Here is a 20,559-nt window from a genome sequence, read left to right as displayed (position 1 = left end):
TAAATTGTTGCTTGACAGAAGGCCCGTGGTCTTCAAGAAGGTATTGTCCCTTAACTTGATTGTCTTGCAAAAAATGTGTTTTCATTTAACATGCTGGACCTATTTTCACATTCAGTCTGATGCCCCTAGTTTCTTTTTACCCCCCCCCTTTTTTTAAACCACAAATGTAGCATAATTCTAATTTTCTTTACAAAATGCAGCAGATATTCTTGCAACCCTGAGGGCACATGGCTAGCCATAAAAGGCCACAGAAAATGCTTCTGTTAAAGAGGGACTCAGAAGAAAACTGGCTCAATTCCACAGCAAATCTGCATAATAGAGACTAAAAGAGGGAAACACCTTCTCCAGATGAAATAGATCAGCAGGAGTATTGAGTTTCATGCAGAGATGGGGTAGTATTACTTTGAGGAGTAATTCCTTTTTATGTATTTCGCAGGAACAGAGAATATTGTCTAATATTTTTATTTCAGGCTTCACACTTTGTTTTATGAAGCACGTTGAATCATTACCCCTTGGGGGAAAGTTTGCTTTAGTTCCTCACTGATGGCAATTCAATGAAATCACTTTGAGCAAAAGGTGAACGTTTGTTAGCAACACAGAGGAACTTATGTGACACTTCTGTATGATGGCATTTACACCTACTAAATCCTCCTTGTGACGCCAGTTGCTGGCATGTAAACTGAAGCTCCACCTGCTGCAGCTGGATTCATGTCTAACTTTCTGGAGCAGACAGGATTTCCAGAAACGTGACTGACAAATGAAGCATAAACTATGTTCTATTACTCATCCTGCACCACAATGGGTATATTCAAACTTCTTTCTTGGCCTGTGTCTGCTTGAGGCACTCAGATTGGTAAATGGCTCTGTCAAGACATCCCGGACCGAGAAAGGCAGCAGCAGTGTAAAACCAAGCACGCGTCCATACGAACAGATGCAGGTGGATGCGAAAGCTTATGAACTCGGTAAGTTGCATTCCCAGGGTGATATGACTGAATAAATGTAACATGACTCTGCTTTTAGCATAGGCAGAATACCATCCTAGCATCAGTCAGTGGCTTCCCTGCTAGAAATGGCCAATTTTCAACCCACTTGTAGCAGGGCTGAAACTCTTATCTTCCTTCAGCCGTACAGTTAGGCAAAGAGGTGCAGACACAAGGGTAAGCAGTTAAAATTTGGTGTGAAGATATTCTTGAAAGTTGAGGACAGGGATGTCTGAGATGGAAACAGACAAATTGGTTTTGGAGGAAGCAGTCTGTATGGGATGGGGAGGTGAGTGTCAAGGAAACTACAGAAGAGGAAATTGCAGTGATTGAAATGGGAGCTGATTGAGAAAGGGCCCTGAGCTATTTTGTTTTGAGATGGAGGAAAATGGCTAGAAGTTCACTGGGAAAGAAAAAGAGAGCAAGATTAGGAAATGGCTGCGTATTACAGCAGTATGAGAGGTGTTTAGTCAGACACCGGGAGGAGAGGTGATGTTGTCATCACGACAGAAAGGTTCTCTACAGGAGAGAGTGGCAGGTGGAAAAACAGAGGTGGGTTTCAAGGCCATTAAGCTCAGAGACTTCAGAGGCAGGCTGAAATGTTGATTCAGTCTGAGAAAAGGAGCTCCAGATTGAAGGAGCTGATTTATGAATACTCAGCAGAGAGGTATAGAAAATGATATTAAAGAAGCTGAAAAGACACTTGGAGCTTGTGAGCCTGTCTCCTGTGTTACAAACGACCTGGGAGAATGCCATAAGCCCTTACGGTAACAGAGCCCTGGCCTGTCCCCTTGCCAAAAGTTTGTATAAGACTGAAGTTTCATTTCAGCTGCACACAGGATGGTTTGGGGTCCTCCCCTTACTGAGGAACATGATATACCATCATATTTCGTCAAAAGCAGTCAAACGCATTTTATATTTCTGGAATGGGTCAAATCCTTTGGAGAGAAGTGAACAAAAATAAAGGCTATGCAATCCTAGTCTATTTTTCAGAAAGTGTTTACAATCTTGAGCAAGGAATAAAAGAACATCCTATTTTAGGATTCCTGAGCACACTCCTGGTAACAGACTGTGAGCTGAGACACCATATTAATATTGAAAGAGGTGAAGATTTTAGCTTATTCAAAATCAAAGACTAAGTGAAATAAAATATCAGTTTCATTCCTTGCTGGTTTCACTTGTATCCATCTATCAATCAAAGACACAAATGAAAATGCACAAAAGGTTCTCTATGCTCATATGTTTTTATGATAATGCAGGTATATGCCTGGATGTGTAGATCTGCAACCGAATCCTACCTTATTCAAAACAAAGCAGAGAATTTCAAATTGTCATTTATTTATTGTGTCTCTCAAACAGCTATTCCCTAGCTCCAAGCATTTGCATAGTCACTGTATGTATGCATTTACACCAAATAGCAATGGAAATATTTTTAGAATTTATAGCAGTCCTACAAAGCACTTCTGTTTTGATGAATGTGCCTTTTTTTTTTTTTTAATCTAAAAAGGATCCTTCAAAAACCACTAAACCCATTTTGGCCAGCTTTGTTTAGATTCCCGAGTGCTTTACCAAAGGACTCGGTTCAGCTGGAGGGTGGCACAACATTGTGCCCACAAAAGACAAAGACCTGGTAGGAAAAGTCACCCAAGGCAATGATAATGAACAAGCAACTCACCCAGCTACCTGCCATGCAAGCAGTGTTCACACTCGTAGGGTCGAGAATCGTTCTTGACCCGAGCAGACACGTGGCGTGACTCACCGTGCTGTGAGATTTTCGTTAGGATCCAGTACATTGCAAACTGGAGAGATGCACAAAACCATCCCGCTGCCCTTCTCTTGGGCACTCCCCCCATGCAGGTACTGCACTCTGGATTTGCGCTAGCTGACTTCTTCGCTGACCTTCACACACCCTGCGAGCACAAATTCTTAAGGGTGTAAAGCAATTAAAATGTGCTGTCTGCTCCTTATGGAATGAGAGGAAAGAAACTCATCAGGTTTCAACTAGCCCAAGAAACCGGACACATCTGCTCCTGTCATCATCAGCTCATGGGATGAGCAGCTGGAGGATTCCTGGTTCGCAGTCGGGATTGTTAAGACGGGGGGATCGGCCCATGGGAATTAATGCAATAGAAAGCTGCAGGGGAAGCGTGCATTATATAAGCACCAGGGAAAATCTAGTTGCATTTATGCTCGTTATATTCTGTAATCATGCAAATAGCTGATAAAAACCAGAAGAGGCCCCACGTCATTTCTTGAGGAAAAGTAAAGATGTCAATGGAGTTAGATCAGGAATTAATTCAGCCCATAATATTTTGAACAATTGCCATCTGCTGAGTAAAAGGAGTATGGTCCTAAAATGAGCTTAGAATAATGGCATTTATGGGCCAAAAAAGGACATGCACTATACGGACTTATAAAGAAGTTGTAATTAGGAAAGAAAATTGTAACTGAAGACCACAGACAATGTAATGTACTGAAAGAATGAATTATAATTGTCTTCAAGCTTACCCAGATGCAAAACAAGGACATTCAGCTTCCATTCTCCAGACTATTTTCAAAATAGAATGTGCTATAAATTAACAACTGTTATGTGTAGGTGTCCCAGCCTTAGAAATGGTTAGGAATGCTCTATAATTTATTTTCTTCAAAATGGTCTGGTTTGTTGAAATGAAAAGCTTTTACAGATATGTATCATGTATGACAAAATTTTTATTGCCTAAGGATAGAATTTCCACTGAAGAGAGCTGGTATCCTGATAATATCCAGTGGATGTTTCAAGCAGGTTTATCAGGAACCTACATTCAATCCTCTACTCTGCTTGCTTTGAAATCTCACTTCTTTTTCCACTGCTGTTCATGAAAACTCTGCTTTTCATATTTATGAGGAAAACCATTTCTGACACCTCATCGTTTTCACAAAACACCAGAATTCTTCTCTTTTTACACAAACTGAAAATACTTGGCAGCAACATTAATTTGTTGCTAGTGATGCATTAACAACATAAAAAAGAGACAATTATTAGCTGCACATCTCTTGCTCATTAAAAAAAAATCAGAAAATTTTCAGAAAAAAGTAATTGCTTGCTACTTGCAACTTGAAAACAGTTCTGGTTGTTTGCTGGAGTAGCTGCTGATAACAACAAAGAAACCTTCACTGATGCCTCAGTTAGAAATGATTGCTAGGAAGGACACAGCTTTTTCAACCATATATTGCAATATCTTCCAAATACTTATAAGTTTCAGATTAGGGTTGTGAAAGCGCTTGATCTTCATTTGTTTACCCATTTCTTGTTAGTATATAAAATAAATAATGGAAAAAGTTTAGGGAGAGAAAACTATTTTTTAAAAATGTATCTGTCACATGACAAGTATGAACTATAAACTTGATGCTGTGGGTATGAGGTCAAAAAACAAGTGACTTCAGGTCTTGTATAGGCAATGAGGCAGGGGTTTTAGGTATCCTGTTTTAACTATAAAACTGCTGGTTTTCAGGTATTTCCATTCAGAAGATACAAATGAACCTGCAGAGTTAATCATACTTCTGTGCAAGGCACCGTGGAGAGAGACAGATCGTGGTCACGCTGCTGAACAGAAGCGAGCCAGGTATTGCTCGGTGGTCACCTCCACGTGTTGTAGAGCTAGCTCCTTAAGGCCGAGCAGATCGGCTGATACAGTCCTTGGCCCCGAGTGGTGTCCCCGGAGCCACTTGTGATGTCCTGGTGGCATTTCTGTGCCGTTCCTGTACATTTTTCCAGCTTGGGGTCTCTGGGGCACTGTGCAAGCTGTGGTGTGGTCCACCTCAGGGGTGTCCGTATTGCAGGGCAGTGAGCCACAGCGCGGCATTTCTTCGGGAGAGATGCGAGGAGGTCCTTGAGAGTGCCAAGGCTGAAGGAGGGCTCTTGGAACAGGACTCTGGCAGAGAGCCGAGCTGGGCACAGTCACATCTGCGCTGCCTCTTGAGAGAGGTCCGGGTGACCTCGTGCCCTTTGGGAAAAGCCAGGGAGCAAACGGGGGAGCAGAGATCCAACAGTCAGGTCTCCTCTTTGGTCTCCTTTCATTTAGCAGTATGTATTTACGGAGCACAAATAACAAATAGACAAAATTTTACATCCTCGGCTCTCCATTTTCATAAATTCAATGGACTGTTGCAGATTGCACACGTGTGAGGATGAAATAAGGCCTATTATGTTCAGAAACCAAGATCATAAGTTCATTTGCTGTATCATTCGGTCCTGTCACAGTCTGAGAGTTCCATGAGTGTTTTGCCCAAACTGTTTTAGAGGACTAGGCTCATTAAGAGCTAACATTATATTCCTTATTGTAAGGCATCTTTTCAAGATTGTTCATTTTGAATATTCCAGCTCATTTTCTCTCTCAGAAGACTGTAAGATTTTGCTACAGAGACATATAGAGGTAATAAAAAAGTAGTGAAAAAAATGGAAAGCAGCTGAAGGAGATCTGAGAAGTCCTTTGCTTTAAGGCAACATCAGCTGTACTTAACTCATTCCTGGCAAACATTTGTGTAACCTGCTTTTTAAAGTGTCCCGTGGTGTGGATTGTGCTATCTTTTTCCTTCTAGGAAGCCTTCTCATTTACTCTAAATCTTTGTTGCAATTTTAGCTCACTGCTTCCTTATGCCCCCCATGTGTCGGTGTGGAGAACAATTTGTTCCCCTACTATTAGCATCCACCCATTACAAAAGTAAAAAGGCTTTATAGCATACCTCTCAGATTTTCCTAAGTGAGTGAGTGTTTTCAATCTAACAATCATGGGCTGTGTTTTTCTAGATTTGTCTTTAAGCACGGACATTTCTGGGCATAGTACCCCTGCTGAAGCCGCACGGGCGCCGGCAAAAGTGGAGGGTTTATTTATGTGCCTTACACTCGACACTCCTGTTCGTGCTGCCGCACCACCACCCCACACACACCGCTTCTCTGTGCCTGTTCGGCAGCTCCTCTGAGCTCCCCATTGTCTTTGAGGTCTGTGAGCAGGGGGTTTATTCTCTCCTCCTGCACACGAATTCTGTGCAGCACCAGACTCCAGACAGGACATTGCCCAGCCCCTCTCCAAATACCCTCTGGTTTGACATGAGCTGCCAACAACTATTTCCACAGTATTGTTTTCCAACCAGTTTTGCTGCTTATTGTGGTTCCCAAGTTGCCCCAAGCTCGGTTACAAAACTGTCATCTGATAGAGTCAAAAGGGCAGCAAAAGCCAAAATGTAAATCATGTATGTTTTTTCTTCTAACCACAAAACCTGCCATGCTACCATGGAAGAGAAGTTGGTTTGTAATCTGTTCCTCAGAAACCCACGTTGACTGTTGTTTATCTTCTTGCTATTTCTTGGTTGTTTACAAACAATTTGATTGATGACTTGTATCATCATGTTTCTGGGAACTGACATGAAACTGGTTTGTCTGTGAAACTTTTAAGTCCTCTTCTTTTTTTTCCTGGTTTAGAGCTAAGTCCTAGTTTCTCCTTTTCTACAGTCATGTAGTACCTGATCTGCCCTCCTATGTATTTCTAAAAGCAGAATGAATTATAGTAAGGGTATCACAGCCTCAGCCTTCCAGCTTAGCTTTTAAATGTCAAGACAATGTACAAAATAAACTCAATTTATTCAAAAGAAATTCAGTACTTGTGCAGTTTTCATTCCTCAGCCCATCTGATTGGAACACAATCCAAATACAGCTAAATGGACCAATATTTGAATAACCTTTCCTTTCCTTCTGCTTTGGTGAATAGCCCTCCTGTCTTGCCCTACAAACTCAACAACCAACAGAAAGTAACAGCTGGAAAAGAGTTTGTTCAGTACAGCATCATTTTAGCCTTAACAATAGAGGTAGCTAGAGCCACAATGCAATGTCTTCATCCTGTAAAAAATCCCAAGTAATTGGGTTTTTTTCACTGAAAGCAATTTAGTCCTCTACTGTAGTATTTCTAGGTAAATAATTTCCATGCAGCAAAAAGAGTCAATTAGGTTGAAGTAACACTTTCCCACCAGAGTGCAAAATGGCAGTGCTCTGTTGCATGCTGTTGACAAATGAAAAAGACACCCACAGGCTAACTGCGTACAAAGTTAAAATACAATATTGAACTGCTGGGAAAAATTGTACCTTTTCAAGTAGGTGCTGCCACTTCAGCAGTGTTTGTTCAAAAGTCATTACTAACCTTTGGCATCTCATTTGGGCTACTGAACACTTGCCACTAGGGTTGCATTAATATCTGAGCAATGGCAGAACATAAAAAAGTCAAGGAGTCGTGATTATGAAATGGAAAAGCCAGCCAAAATCTATGGTAGTCATCAGCAAAATCAGTAACATATTTCAAACGTGTATGAAAAATACTGTGTTTAGTGGTATGCTGCAAGGAGTAATTTTATGCCACTGTCTTACAGTCAAATTAATCCTTATACTGAAGTCATTTCCACCTGCGTTTTTACCTTCTAGCTTAATCTTTCCTTTGACAAGCTGTTTTGTTTGTCAAGAGAGAAATGGGATAGAGGAATCAAATTTGTTATAACAGAAAAAAGTCAGCATTTTTCTTGATGGAGGATTTATCTGCACAAACAGAGATGTCTACATTGTAGGCCACTAATCTGACCTCACTTTGTAGGTCTCCCATTAGAGTCAGTGGAAAGAAATGGGCACTTCTGCTGCAGGACCCATCTGATGTATTCAGACCCCCCACCTTTAGGATGAGAGGGATGAGGCCTTCAGCGTGCCTGTCACTCTCCATGGACCATAAAGAAAGCCAGCTAGCTCAGAGGTAAATGCTTACGGGGTAGATATTCCTATTAAGAGGAATAAACACTTCCATAAGCCTGACAATTACCTTCGGACCATTTACAAATAATAGGGAAATATTTCTAAAAAGGCATCTGGAACATATTCCCAGAGCAGGTGCCAAGCTCTGGAATCCCCAAAGCAAATCATACCGCTAAAAAGGTGGTTTGGTTTGTTTTTCACTTGCATTTCCTTGTTTGTTCACCTTCGATAGCCAGCCATTTGTCATTCAAGCCGAATTACAGAGAGCCCCTTTCCCTCTTCAGTTCACATTAAGCCTGACGGTCCGTTTGAGACAACTCGGCTCACCCAGGTTGCGTAAGGTGCTTTTTTTGTTGCATTGCCACAAATGCTCCCTGCCTCCCAGCTCAGGGGAGGTGTGGGGAGGGAAGAACCTCAGCAAAGCGGCTGTCACCCTTCGGCAGAAGGAAAGAGGAGTGCAGTCCGTCCCCGCTAGCCCCTGAGTGACATTTGACTGGGGATAAAGTCCCCGAGGTGAAGAGTCGAGAAAGTCAGGTATGTCGCTCCTAGTAGGAAAGTTAACTTCGTACGCTCTCCCTGCTGCCCCATTGAAATGAAGGTTGTTTTTCCCTTTAGTCCAAAAGGCTGAAGTGATATTCTATTGCCTGGGGGAATTTGGGGGGGCTTCCTTTTGTGCCCATTAATCTCCTTTCACATTTTGAGGTTGTAGCCCCGCAGTTGAAGAAGAGGCTAGATGTACATCCATCAGGTCTAGATTTTGGTTAAAAGTGAAGTTAAATCCAAACGGTAAATTAAGGGTTTAAGTCCTGGATTTGTCACTGAAGAAAATCTGACAAGCTATATCCGCGTTTTCCACTGGATCTGAACCAGTAAAGCCGATCCTGCTGTTTACCTCCCCACTCCTGGGGTCAAGGCCAGGAAAGTGTGTCTTTACGAATTAAAGTTATCCACTCTCTGCAAGTTCTGATCCTATTTTTGAGCTATTTTCAATAGGGAAAGATTATGACTTTGTTTTTATCTATCTGAAGACACTCTTAGGAAATGCAAAGCACCACAACAGCACTTGCAGCTTCAGATAGCCATGGAAACAGGAGGCTGGGAGCAGGCGAGAAATGTGCCAGGGTAGCAGCCGAGATCTTTGATTTCTCTTTCTGTGCTTGTTTTCTTGCTTAACAGGTTCAGGAGCAGATTCTGGCTGGATCTTAGTGCTTCAAGAATTGTGCATTTATAAACAGAGAAAAAATGTTAAAAATATACACATAGAATCTGTGCTCTGTCTGGTGAAAAAAGTAATGGCAACCTCCTTTACTAATGACAACAATGATCCCAAATACTCCTTTTTACATCAGTTGTTGATGTTTATGCAATTTGATGATGCTCAGATACTACAGTAAGATAAGCAGTTCATTGCAAAATACCATTGACACAAAATATGTGTCGATGGTCTATCTACAAGTCTCAGTGCAAACTCTATCTCCCTTTTATATGAACAATAGGCAGCTATGTTTTCATACTGCAACATCCCACACAACAGCATTCTGATTTCCAGTGATGAATTTTTCTTTGGGTTCCATTTTTATTTTTAAATTTTTTTTTTTTTTTCAGCGTCAATGTTGCCTTAGCATTTAACATCTTACTGACATTTATTTCATTGATGCTTGCCCTATAGCATCACATATTTACTCAAAAAGTGAATATCATTAAAGGTCTTATAAATTCCTGGCTATAAAATATAGGATTTTTGAAAGTGGTCTTGAGAATTTTGTACCTATGATAAAACTGTGCTAGACAGATTGTTACCATAAGTCCTGGAAATTTGACTAATGGGAAAAAAAATACAAAGATGACTTGCACCTCACAGTTTTTTTACAAACTCCAGAATAAGAATAAATGTAGAGTATTTTCTGGCCTCATAGGCAAAATGACTCAAAGGTCACGATTCTAATTCTCTCCTAGCACAGGCAATTAATGACAATTTCCTTCGTAACCCAGCATAGTGATTATTGAATTGCACCTTATTTCCTTCACACTTTACATATTCTGTCTCCCTCCCATCCGAGTCCAGGAACAGAAGAGCGCTCGGAGGACCCCAACCGCTGTGCTTGTGTCGGCGTGGTTGATGGCAGGCAGCACCCACCCAGCAGCTCGGCAAGGTGCGAACCATCCCGCGGGTGCTGCGCCCACAAGCCTCGTCCTTTCCGATGTGTGCCGAGGTACTCGTCGCTCCCGATAATCTTTTGTGAGGCTCCGGTCCTACCGCGATGGCTTTGGCTCCTTCTGCTTTTCACCCTTTTTTTTAACCTAGGGCAAGCCTGTTCACACCTGGGACCCAACGTACGTCCACAGAGAGAGAAAACAGGGAAAACGCAGCAAGAGCAGGCACTTTGGAAAGCTTCAATGATTTAGACGTGGAAGTCCCCAGGTAACGAGGAGCATCCCGTGACAGGGCTGCTGCCCTGGCTGCCGTGATACACAGCGGGGCTGCGTGCTTTTGCTTCCCGGGGATGCAACAGCGGCATAGGAAAAGGACAGGCTTGTGCGCTTTTTTCTCCAAGACGTGCACTGATAGAAAGCTATGGGGGATCCTTAAATTAGTCCTAGCCCAAAACATAAAGAGGCAGGTAGTCTAACGCCGCGTTTAAAGTTCTGGTGATTTTTTTTCCAGAACTGGGAACATAAAGCTTTTTTTCAGTTTACTCTGAAACTTCTGAGAAGCCGCAAATATTGGCTGATATTAGCTGATATTTCTCGAGTATATATTAGGTATATTTCCACGCAGTTTGTTCATGAAGGGAATGCAAACCCTCTACAGCTATGGAGAAAGAAATGGTGGTGAGGTTTTTGAACTATTTGTCCATTGTTTCTGAAGTATTCATCTCCCTCAGTGCCTGGGCCAATTCTTCTGCCATGGCTGCAGATATAAATCTCCAGTGTCATTGGAGTTAGACTGGTGTATAAAAGCAGCCAGAAGTGAGAGGAAATAAAGCCTGTTCACTGGAGCTGAAATTGAGTCTCTTTCTTTCTCCTTATTCTATATTTGTAATCTCAATCTTTAAATTCAGTGCAACAGAGCACATTACAGAAGGGTCATGAAAAGATATTTTATGATCTTCGAATGATAAGTAATGAAATAGAGAAAATTACACCTAGAAAAGAGGCTCTCAGGCTGGAACAGGCAGTTCTTGGTTCCCTTTCCAGTAGTCATCTCATTTCATGACTTGGGCATCAATTTATAAAATTCATAGCAGCATTTTAGTATAGGTGGCAAGACCATTTAAAAAAAAATTTTAGAGCATATAGGGAACTCTAAAAGTAGAAGTATTTTCCCGGTGTAAAAAGGAGAGACCTTGTACCTTGTAAGATTTCTATTTGCATGTAGGCAGTTGCTATGCTGTGTTCTTCACCGTGGAGCAGAGCCAGGGCCGGTGATGCTGGGAGGCCTTGTGGAAAGCACGACAGAAGAAAAAGGCCATGCACTGCCCATGACTCAGCTTGTCTCCCTGCTCTAAGTGTCCTTTTGCTACAGTCACACTGTTTAATTTTTCATTGTTCATAGCAAGAGACATCCGAGATTACCAAAAGAAATACAAAAAAAGTAGATTTTCGATCCAAAAAATCAGATACTCTTAAAAAGATTAGGGATAACAGCAGTCTATTAATAATGGAGAAAGAGAACAGTTATTTTACAGATGAATTCCAGGTCTCTCTGAGAGAATAAATGTTACCCACTGTACATCTTTATTGCTCAAGCCATAAAACTAGGATAATTTCATAATACTTCAACTAATAAATATTAGTCTTTCCCTCAGGAAATGTTAAGTAGTACCCTGAAAATAATAAAGGCAGTTAAAAAAAGTCACGTAACCCAAATCAGCTGTGCTTAACTTGACCATGCTGTCTCTGGAGGTTTTGTCACAGTCAGTCTTCTTTTCCTGATGAGCATTTTCCCTGCTTAGATGAGGAGCTTCGTGGGTGGGTATCTTCTTGTCATTCCCACCTGATCACACACGATTACCTAGAGCCAAGGTGCATCCACCGCTGAGCAATGTGGACATCTGCTCCGGTGGCGGCAGAAAGCCTGGCTGAGACTCCAGCACCGGGGCTTTGCATACAGTTCATGTCCCAGAGCTCACCCAACAGCTACCGGAGAGGGGTGTGCTCGATGCTCGGTGGTGGGTTTGGTTCCTGAGGTAGTCCTGCAGAGTGTAGGAGCTGACACCCCGGGGCAAACATCATTTCTCATGAGTTGAGCAGTACCAGAGATGCACTACAGAGTTTATGCACTGGTTAAGTATGCAGAGACCTGAGTGAGATGTGCAAAAATTACAGCATTCAGTAACAGATGGCCACTTGAAAGATTTATAAAGCCTCCCCCAGCCTCGAGAAGAGAATCTGAAATGCACTTACTCTGTTTGGCTGACAAGAAGTTCTTTGTCCCTGCAGGTTATGGCTTCATTTTCTGGGAAGAAGACTGTCTCCTTCTTGCCCCTACTAAGAAATAGTACTGAGCCGGAGCTAACTTCACTTGTCATATAGCTTGTGATAGCCTTCTTGATTTCTTCTGGCTCCTTTGAATCTTTCCTCTCCCGTTCCTATTACTTTTTCTCTCTGCTCTCCCGGGGATTGTTTCCTGTTCCCTCCAGCTCCTATGCAGGTTGTCCCTCTGCACTTTCTGTCTGCATCATACTCTCCAGCAATGTTCCTGCAGACGAAGAACTGTCTTGGTTGTGTGGATGGGCAGAAAGGTTTGTATATTAGAGAGGTGAGGGCATATGACCTAGAAATGTGATTCGCTGTCGCAGATCTGGACTGTCTTCCTCTTGTCCAGTTTTGGATTTTCCGTTGCCAATCCAAGCTCAATATTTTAAAAGAAAATTTCTTAGCTCTCTTCCTAACTCCTCTCCACTGCTACTTTCTCTCTTGCTTTCAGCAGTTCCATCATCCTGCCTGTCACTTAGCCTTGTTACCTGGGTGTTACCTGAATTCTCTCTTGGTTCTCACATCAAGACTACGCAAGACTCTTCCACGCAACGTGTCAAAGATATAGCGTTTCTTATCCATCCATGCAACGGAAAGTCTTGCCCAGGCTCTAAGCTCTCACCTCACATCTCAAGCAAAAGCAACCTTTCTAACTCTCATCCATCCAGAATAAGGCTGTGCTTCTGATTTTCCCAACCTGCCACATTAACACTAGCACCCTTATCTTTGTAAGTCCACGTTAATCCTCTAGTGTGCCAACATCTGCTTTCTTCTCAGGGTCTCTTTCTGTGTTTTATCACTTCCCATCATCTACAAAAGTAAACACTCTTCTGATTGGCCCCAATACTAATCTCTGTCACCAGCCTCTCACATTTCCAAACAAATATTTTACTTTTTTCCCCAGTCTAGTGCTTGGAAAAGACTACCCTGCAAAGGAACTTTGTTATTCACCTTCAGATCCTACTTCAACATTCTTCTTGGTGCAATACCTAAAAAAATTGATGAGTACACTGCTCGCGTGCTTGTACCAGCACCAACGCTGATTAATATTGTCTCCTGAAGTCCTTCTGCATCTCCACCTACCTCCATTCATTTGCTCTCTCATCTTAAATTGTAGATCCAATGGGTTAGAAATTATGGCTTTTTTCTGTGTTTGTCCCATACTGCAATGTGTGCTCAGAAAGTAATTGACCCTCGTGTCAGCATCTTATCAATGCAATTCTAAAAAGGTCACTTTCAATCCATCCCTTATCTCCAGGATACTTGTTGAAATTAATAGCAGAGCAGGACAACTACTAAAGCAAGAACAGAAAATGGAGTTGGAGTTCTACAGTGCTGCCTCAGATGGTGTTAAAGAACAAAAGACATTCAATTAATTTTCCTACTGTGAAGCAAGATAGGTATACTTAGGCCAGCACTAGAAGTTAATTCTCCAATCAGTCTTAAAAGCTTCCTACGATACCACCTACCACAATGGAGATATTCTACAATACAGTGCTGTACTATTGTCCCTTCATTTCTATTAATATCAAATTTGATTCTCTCTTTCTACAAATTAAGCCAACAGCAACTTTTCCTGTCTCCTTCAACTGGCAAAACAATTCATTTGATTGTGGTTTTTGCAATGGACTTTTTTTTATATATTTGAAAATGGCCTTTGTTCTCACTAAAAACAAAAGATTTTTTCCAGTCTTGCTTTATAGGTTACATTCTGCAGTTCTCTAATCTTTATTGTTTCTTTCTTCTGGGCTGTTTTCCTCTTTCGCTAAATTCGCTGTCCAGAGCAGGACGCAGTAGTTCATCAGTGACCTAACCAGTACCAAGTCAATGAGAGCAACTACTTCCTGTAATAACTTATATTAATACATCTGGGAATGTCATCAGCCATTTTTAAGGCAGGATCATATTGCTAATTTATATTCAGCTCACAGTATACAATGCCCCCAGGGCCTCTTCTGGCAGAGTTGCTGCTTCACCAGTTATTCCTCATTTTGTATTTGTGCATTTGATTTCTCCTTGCTAAGTGTATCACTTTGCACTTGTCTTTATTGAATTTCATCTTATTGATTTCAGTTCCTTCAATTTATCAAGATCATTTTGAATTCTTACCCTGTCCTTCGGGGTGCTTACAACCCCTGCTAGCTTGGTAGCATGCTCAGATTTTATAAGCATACAGTCTATTTTATCATGCAGGCGATCACTGAAAATACGTTATAGACTCATATTCAGGACTGACCCCACTGGAAATGCCCTCCCGTATTAACAGTGGAACATCCATAACTACTCTTTCAGAAGCGTTTTTCAACTCATCCTGTATCCATTTTAAAACACTATTATCTTGAACATGTTTTCCAATATTCTTATGAAAATATTGTGCTCTGTTAGTGCAAACCGGTCCAAGGAAATCGCAACTGACCTTCGCGGCACCAGAAAAGCTACAAAGAGAAGAGAGGGGTGAAGCCCGTGGCTGCCACGCTCGGTACCCTGCTCTGCAAAGATGCATCCCAAGAGTGACGTTGCTGCAACCCAAGGGCGCTCGGGCTGGTCCTCTCTCTGCTGTGACACGGGTGTACCCGCAGCATCGCAGCCCTGACCTCGCTGCAGAAGGGGAGCTGCTTTCCTGGCCACTGGCTGTGACTCAGTTTACTTTTTCTGCAGACGTCGGGCTGCCTGCTTCAGCTAGGAACATGCAGGATGGGATGGAGTCAGGGCTTTCCTTATTCATCACCCCTTTATAGCCTTTCTTCTCCCATGTGCCTGCTATGAGTGATATACCTGATACACTTGCCTGACCCTTAGGGACCTTATGGCCCGATGAGGGGATCCAGCCTGCAACAGCGTAGACCAATGTGAAGGAAAACATCTCTCAATATTTCTATAGCTACCATATTTTGATATTGCATATATCCACAAACAAAGGCTCTCTGGCTCTCTGTACGGCAGAGTTCAATAGGGCTTCTGCTGAAAAGGCACTGGAGTAGCTTTTGAGCAAGGGCCTAAAAACTCTGTCTACCTCCTAGAAAGAAAAAAAAGTTGTAACATATAATCAGATGGGAAAAATAAATAAATAGATAAATAAATAAATAAATAAAAGGCAATGTCCATTTGCACGTGATGCAAAATTTCAGAAAAAAACATCCCAGTTTAACTGGGATGATTTAGAAAAAGAGGAGAGGTCAGGAAATAGTCAGAAGCTGTACTCCGTTGCAGCCTGTTGGGAAGACTGAAGGAGTAATTAAGCTATCACGCAGATAGGCTGACTAGAACATTAAAAATTTAAAGAAGTTATATTGAAATTAATGCATTTCTGGGATTCCATGCAAAAATCCAGCTTTGTGGGAGGGATGACAGAAAATGTCCAGCTTCTTGATTAGATGTAAAATAGAAATAATCCAGATATTAAACTAAGTGAGCTTTAAGAGTTGTAAATAAGTATTTTGCAATTAAAACTAATCACTTCTGAAAACATGCACAGTCACATTTTAATACGTGTGATTTTAAAGAGGGGTGGAGAGTTAGGCAAGGGTAAGTAGAAGGAAACTCCTTGACATTTCGCACAGCCACAGAAATGGCCACGAGAAAACCCTCGAGCGGATTTGCAGAAAATAGGTCTGTCAGGGCCTGGGAGGTCATCTGGAGTATCCCCTGCCCCCGGGCAGGATCTCTACCAAAACCTGTTCTGAGAAGTTAGCCTGACCTCTTCCCAAACCCCTCCCATGGGGGGGTCTCTTTGGGGTCACCCAGCAATCGACTGCTTCGCTTCACCAACTCTAATGTAGAGTTTTTCCTAAGGAACAGCCAAAACTTTCCTCTCTGTAATTTTAGCCTACTACTTTCAGTCCCAGCAGACATGAAGAGCAATTTGGGCTGGATACAGCCGCCAGCCCCTCTGGTAGGATCAGTGCTGTGCCTTCCACAGGCACGCTGTCAGGAGGAGCGCTGAGCGTGGAGCAGGGAGAAAACATACCATCACAGGGGCACAGAGCTCGCTAAATTGGTGAAAAACACTGCAGATGCTCCTATTCTGGATCACCCCAGTCCCAAAAGCTGAAGCTAATTTAATGACATAGGAACAAAACTGCCTCTATTCCCGTCAAAATAAGGATGCTATAGTACAGGGGTAGTCTGAGCTTTTTTTCGTGTGGGACGTTAAATCTCATTTTTCAATGTCTTGTCATTGATCCTTCCTCTTGTTATTTCACCATGGCAACATTTTGGCCCCATTACTGAGCATGCAATTAAGATTTCTGATTTCTAATTTCAGACTGCAGATGTACTGATGGCTATGAAGCACCCACGCCTGAGATGTAGTATGTGTGCTACACAGGCAGATCCTCTGCGGCAGGAACGTATGCTTGCTTCCTTGGCCATTACACTGCCACGGTAATATTTTCCTCAAACCACGGATCAGCCAGAAGACGAGTGGAAGGCAGTGAGGCAAGGAAGAGAGTGGGGGTGGGTTAGGGTTAGGGTTAGGGTACGGGTAAGTCAGAACGGTGAGCAAGGACGGGAGAGTGGCAGAGTGTCCGGAGAGTGCAGAGCAGAGACGGAGCAAGACAAAAGAGTGGGACGTGGGATGGAGTCTACTGGGAACACAGCAAGGTGGAGAGGAGACGGTGAGGGCAAGGTAAGAAAAGCCTCCATGCGAATGATGGAGAAAAGGTGGCATGGGAGAAGGGGCAAGATGCGGAGATTGGGTAGAGAAGAAGAGAAGCTGAGGGAGCACGCAGTTTGGGCTGAGGGAGGCTGTCAGGTAAGGGAACAGAGCAGGGAGGTGAAGCGTGACAGCCTTCTCCTCCCAGCTGTAAGCAGAAATTAAACGCTACCAACATCTGAGTCGCCAGTATCTGCTTAGGCATCTGACTTTTCAGCCTGAGATAATTGGAGATGATGGTGGCAGGCTTCCTCAAATATTACTACACTTATGAAATATAACCCTTTGCAATTTAAAAATCAGCCACACATCTTGAGGGACAAGCGTTTGCAAGATATGAGGTTGGCAATAAGACTGTTGGCAGAGAAAGCATTTTTTCCCTGCTTGAATTCTCCGTTTTCTTAAAAAAAAACCAACAAACCATAATGGAAAATGTAATAAAATGTACCAAAATGCACGAAACCTAATCACATAGCTACTTATTTGTATTCAGCAACCAAATCCTTCTGAGGGAGCGGTTATTAAGTGCACAGAATCCCATAATGCTCTTTAAATATCATGTGCAGAAGAAGCAGCAGAGCACAGGGGAAGTGAAACTGCTGTCTCACAGCTCTCTCTTGGTTTATCAAGCCAGTGCCCAGTGTAGATTGCGGCTGTGGTGTTTGAATTGTGCCCGTGGATCCTACGCAGCGGGAGAGTGCCTTCTTGCTATCCTCGGTGTCTGTGGGGGAAGACAAGCGGACACCAGTCAGTTCTAGGGGAACTCTGGCTTGGCGACAGTGTGGCCACTTTGGGGCTACACTTTGGGAAGCAGTTTATTAACAATTCAGTCTCACCGTAGCGGGATCACTGAGGGATAGGGAAGGCTGCAGGCAGAAAAAGGAAAGCGGGGGAAAAAAACAGAAAAAAGAAAGCAACTCCCCACCTTTTTTCTTTTTTTCCATACCAAAACTCAGGTCCTTTTAGTCTGGAAAGGAAAGGAGCGGAGGACCTATGGGGTCAATGATGTGCCTGAAAGCCTGACTTCCACCTAGGCAGGATTTCACTCTGAGGTTCACCCTACACACTTTGCCGTGGCCGTCCATTTTACCACGAGCCATTTCGATGCCATTGCATTTCCACGAGACAGCCTAGTCCTTGATCCGTCATAGAGTTACGGCCGTCCTTCAGACAGCAAGGGACATCAAGGCTCTGCCTCCGGGCTGGGGGTGAGGAGCCAGCTGTGCTCCAGCTGTGACTTCGACCCAGGCATCTGCAGCCCCAAGGTCTCTGCCCACAGGTCTGTAAGGCGCAAAACCCTCCGAGCAGTGGATCCAAGGGTGGCGAGCGACCCATGGGGTTAGGAAGGGGGACGGTCCCCAGCCTGCAAAGGTCGGCTGTGCCTTGAGAAGCAGCGGAGGGCCCTTTGCCAGCTGCCCCGCATGTTTCGTGGATCGAGGGCAGCCGGCAACCCTGGGATAATCCCTGGTGCGGCGTGAGGGGGCTGGGGCATGGCTCCTCATGTGTGCTGCGGGTAAGAAGCTGACAGCTGTCTGCTTTGATAAAGCTGAATTTCATAAGGGAGCCATCTTTCTGCAGGTTGCTGCTTTGTATACGAAAGTGTCAACAGCAGCTAAGAATCCTTTGCCTTCCAGACATAAGAAATAGTAGGGCTCCCGCATTTATATGCTTTTGAAAAAATGGATCTCAATGCATGAAAGAAAGCTACAGTCCATGAAAATCACTGCCCTGAATTTTGTGTCCCCATATCCTATTAAACTTAGAGGCGTACAAGAGCTTCTTTCGGGGAGGGCAGGGAAAACCCAAACAAACAAGCAAACTCATAGACTGCCTAGATGTGAATTGCATTTTCTTTCTTCTTCTAGATTTCGTGAAAACCAGCTTGTAACTGAGAAGACGAATAGTTTATCTTCAGCTGCCCTATTTACATTACAAGAGTGCAACCAAGAAATCAATGCACTTAGCAGAAGAGAAAGGTACCACGTTGTAACTAGGTCATAAACACACTAGCTCTCTTTTGCCTTGAAGCCCTGCTCTTCTCTTTTCTATTTTGTGTTTCAGTACAAATATACATTGCTCTTTCAAAAAGCTCCATTCGCAAACTTCTCCCTGATGTGAGCTTTTCATTTTCATTTTCATTTTCATTTCTGAGCACTGGTGCATTGACTATTACAGGATGCGTATACTGTGCATAAAGTCCAAGAGAAAATGAGAGAAATGGAAAGTATCAAGGCCATGTCTTGCAATATCCCGTCTTGTAAATAACCCCCCCAAAATATCATTCCCATGATTCATGTTGAACATTTAATCAAGGGTCAGATAACCCTTACTCATGTCATATTCCTTATTGATACTTTATTGATAAAAGTGATAGGTCTTTTAAAGGGCTGAACAAACATGTTTTAGTGATGCAAGCTAAGATACTGTGGGTGAGGAGAAAGACAACTTTACCTGCAACAGAGCAAGCCACCTACCAATTCCCCCAATTTTTCTTTCTCCCAAGCGGTTTCGCAGCCCCAGCACAAGGCAGTAGATGGGTCTCTGTGACACTGCTCCCACCCAGCCCCCCCATGACCATTCCCAGTTGTGTAACTGCTGCTACTGGAGATAATGCATGGCCCACTGAAACCCTCCATGGGCAGTGAGACAGGCAAACAAAAATATTCAGTTATTCCACATGTTTTGATTATTCTGGTCATCTCAAGCAAGGATAGTGGTAAATAGCATGATAATTAAATCTCCAGAAAGTAGTAAGTCAAACACTGCTGCAGAGGACTGCCATAGTCTCAAAATGCTGCAGCAGTGAGATCAGATATTAGATGGCACTTCCAGAATGTAACAAAATGAAATTCAGCTTCGCAACAGGAATGCTAATGTGTCTGAGCAAAAGTAATCACAAGCAAGGATAGTCAGTGCAAGGGGAGACCTATGTTTTGCAGCAGTAACAGCAAAGGAGAAGTTAAAATTAATGGGCAGCTAATCAGATATGAGTTTCTGCTGTGAGACATCAGCAACAAGGCTGCAGCTGAACTGACAAATCATTGCTCCTTTGCTCACATAAGTTAGTAATTCCAACAGTAATTCTGACTTTCCTTGGGCACCTGGCTTGGATGGCAGGCACAGCACCCTGGGTAGATTTACAGGAGATGTTGTGCTTCTTAACAGCACCAGCCTGACCACTGCCAAAGGCAGGGCTGGTGGGTGAGCCCGGAGGAGGACGACGACGAGGAGAAGGAGAAAGTCGCTATTTCCTAAGAAAAGTTTCAACACAGGGTAAGCAGCCCAGTGGACGGCACCCGGGTGTCTGAGAAGTCGGGAAGCCTGTGGGAGGACCTGTTGGTGCTGGGGGGATGGAGGGGATGGGTGAGGGCAGGGCACGAAAGTGAGGAGAAAGGGGAAAGACGTGGTGGTTTGGACTGTTAGTCCTGATGGCATGTTGTTGTGCTGTGGCTTGTTTTGGTTTATTCTAGAGAGCGAGAGAAAATGCAGAATTGCTTGGCTTGAGGTTTCCTTTACCCAGGTTGCAAAGTCCAAAGGGAAAAGCCTTCTTTTTCCAATTTTGATGAAGAATGTCTTTCTGCATAAAAGTTCTTAGGTGTGGAAAGAAGCAGGCACATGTACATGCACACTTTTTGTCGTTGGTGCAGTTTATGATTATGTGCAGGCAAGCTGTTCTTAAT

The 20,559-nt window shown here is 43.1% G+C and overlaps 3 long non-coding RNA genes across 3 annotated transcripts; all 3 read left to right on the top strand.

Annotated features, from left to right (window-relative positions):
• Positions 1-737: 737 nt before the first annotated feature.
• LOC115344103 lies at positions 738-7,686 on the top strand. The gene is made up of 3 exons (XR_003924421.1): positions 738-962; positions 4,472-4,582; positions 7,607-7,686. It is a non-coding gene; the product is annotated as an uncharacterized LOC115344103 (long non-coding RNA).
• Positions 7,687-9,822: 2,136 nt separating this feature from the next.
• LOC115344099 lies at positions 9,823-16,667 on the top strand. Its single transcript, XR_003924417.1, has 3 exons — positions 9,823-9,959; positions 10,052-10,168; positions 16,490-16,667. It is a non-coding gene; the product is annotated as an uncharacterized LOC115344099 (long non-coding RNA).
• A 1,173-nt stretch (positions 16,668-17,840) lies between these two features.
• LOC115344100 lies at positions 17,841-20,145 on the top strand. Its single transcript, XR_003924418.1, has 3 exons — positions 17,841-18,158; positions 18,745-18,855; positions 20,045-20,145. It is a non-coding gene; the product is annotated as an uncharacterized LOC115344100 (long non-coding RNA).
• Positions 20,146-20,559: the final 414 nt, after the last annotated feature.

Source organism: Aquila chrysaetos, chromosome 7 (assembly GCF_900496995.4).
Source record: "Aquila chrysaetos chrysaetos chromosome 7, bAquChr1.4, whole genome shotgun sequence".
In the NCBI taxonomy this organism is placed as follows: domain Eukaryota; kingdom Metazoa; phylum Chordata; class Aves; order Accipitriformes; family Accipitridae; genus Aquila; species Aquila chrysaetos.
Note: the sequence above shows the minus strand (reverse complement) of the source record. Positions and strands in the feature narration are given on the sequence as shown.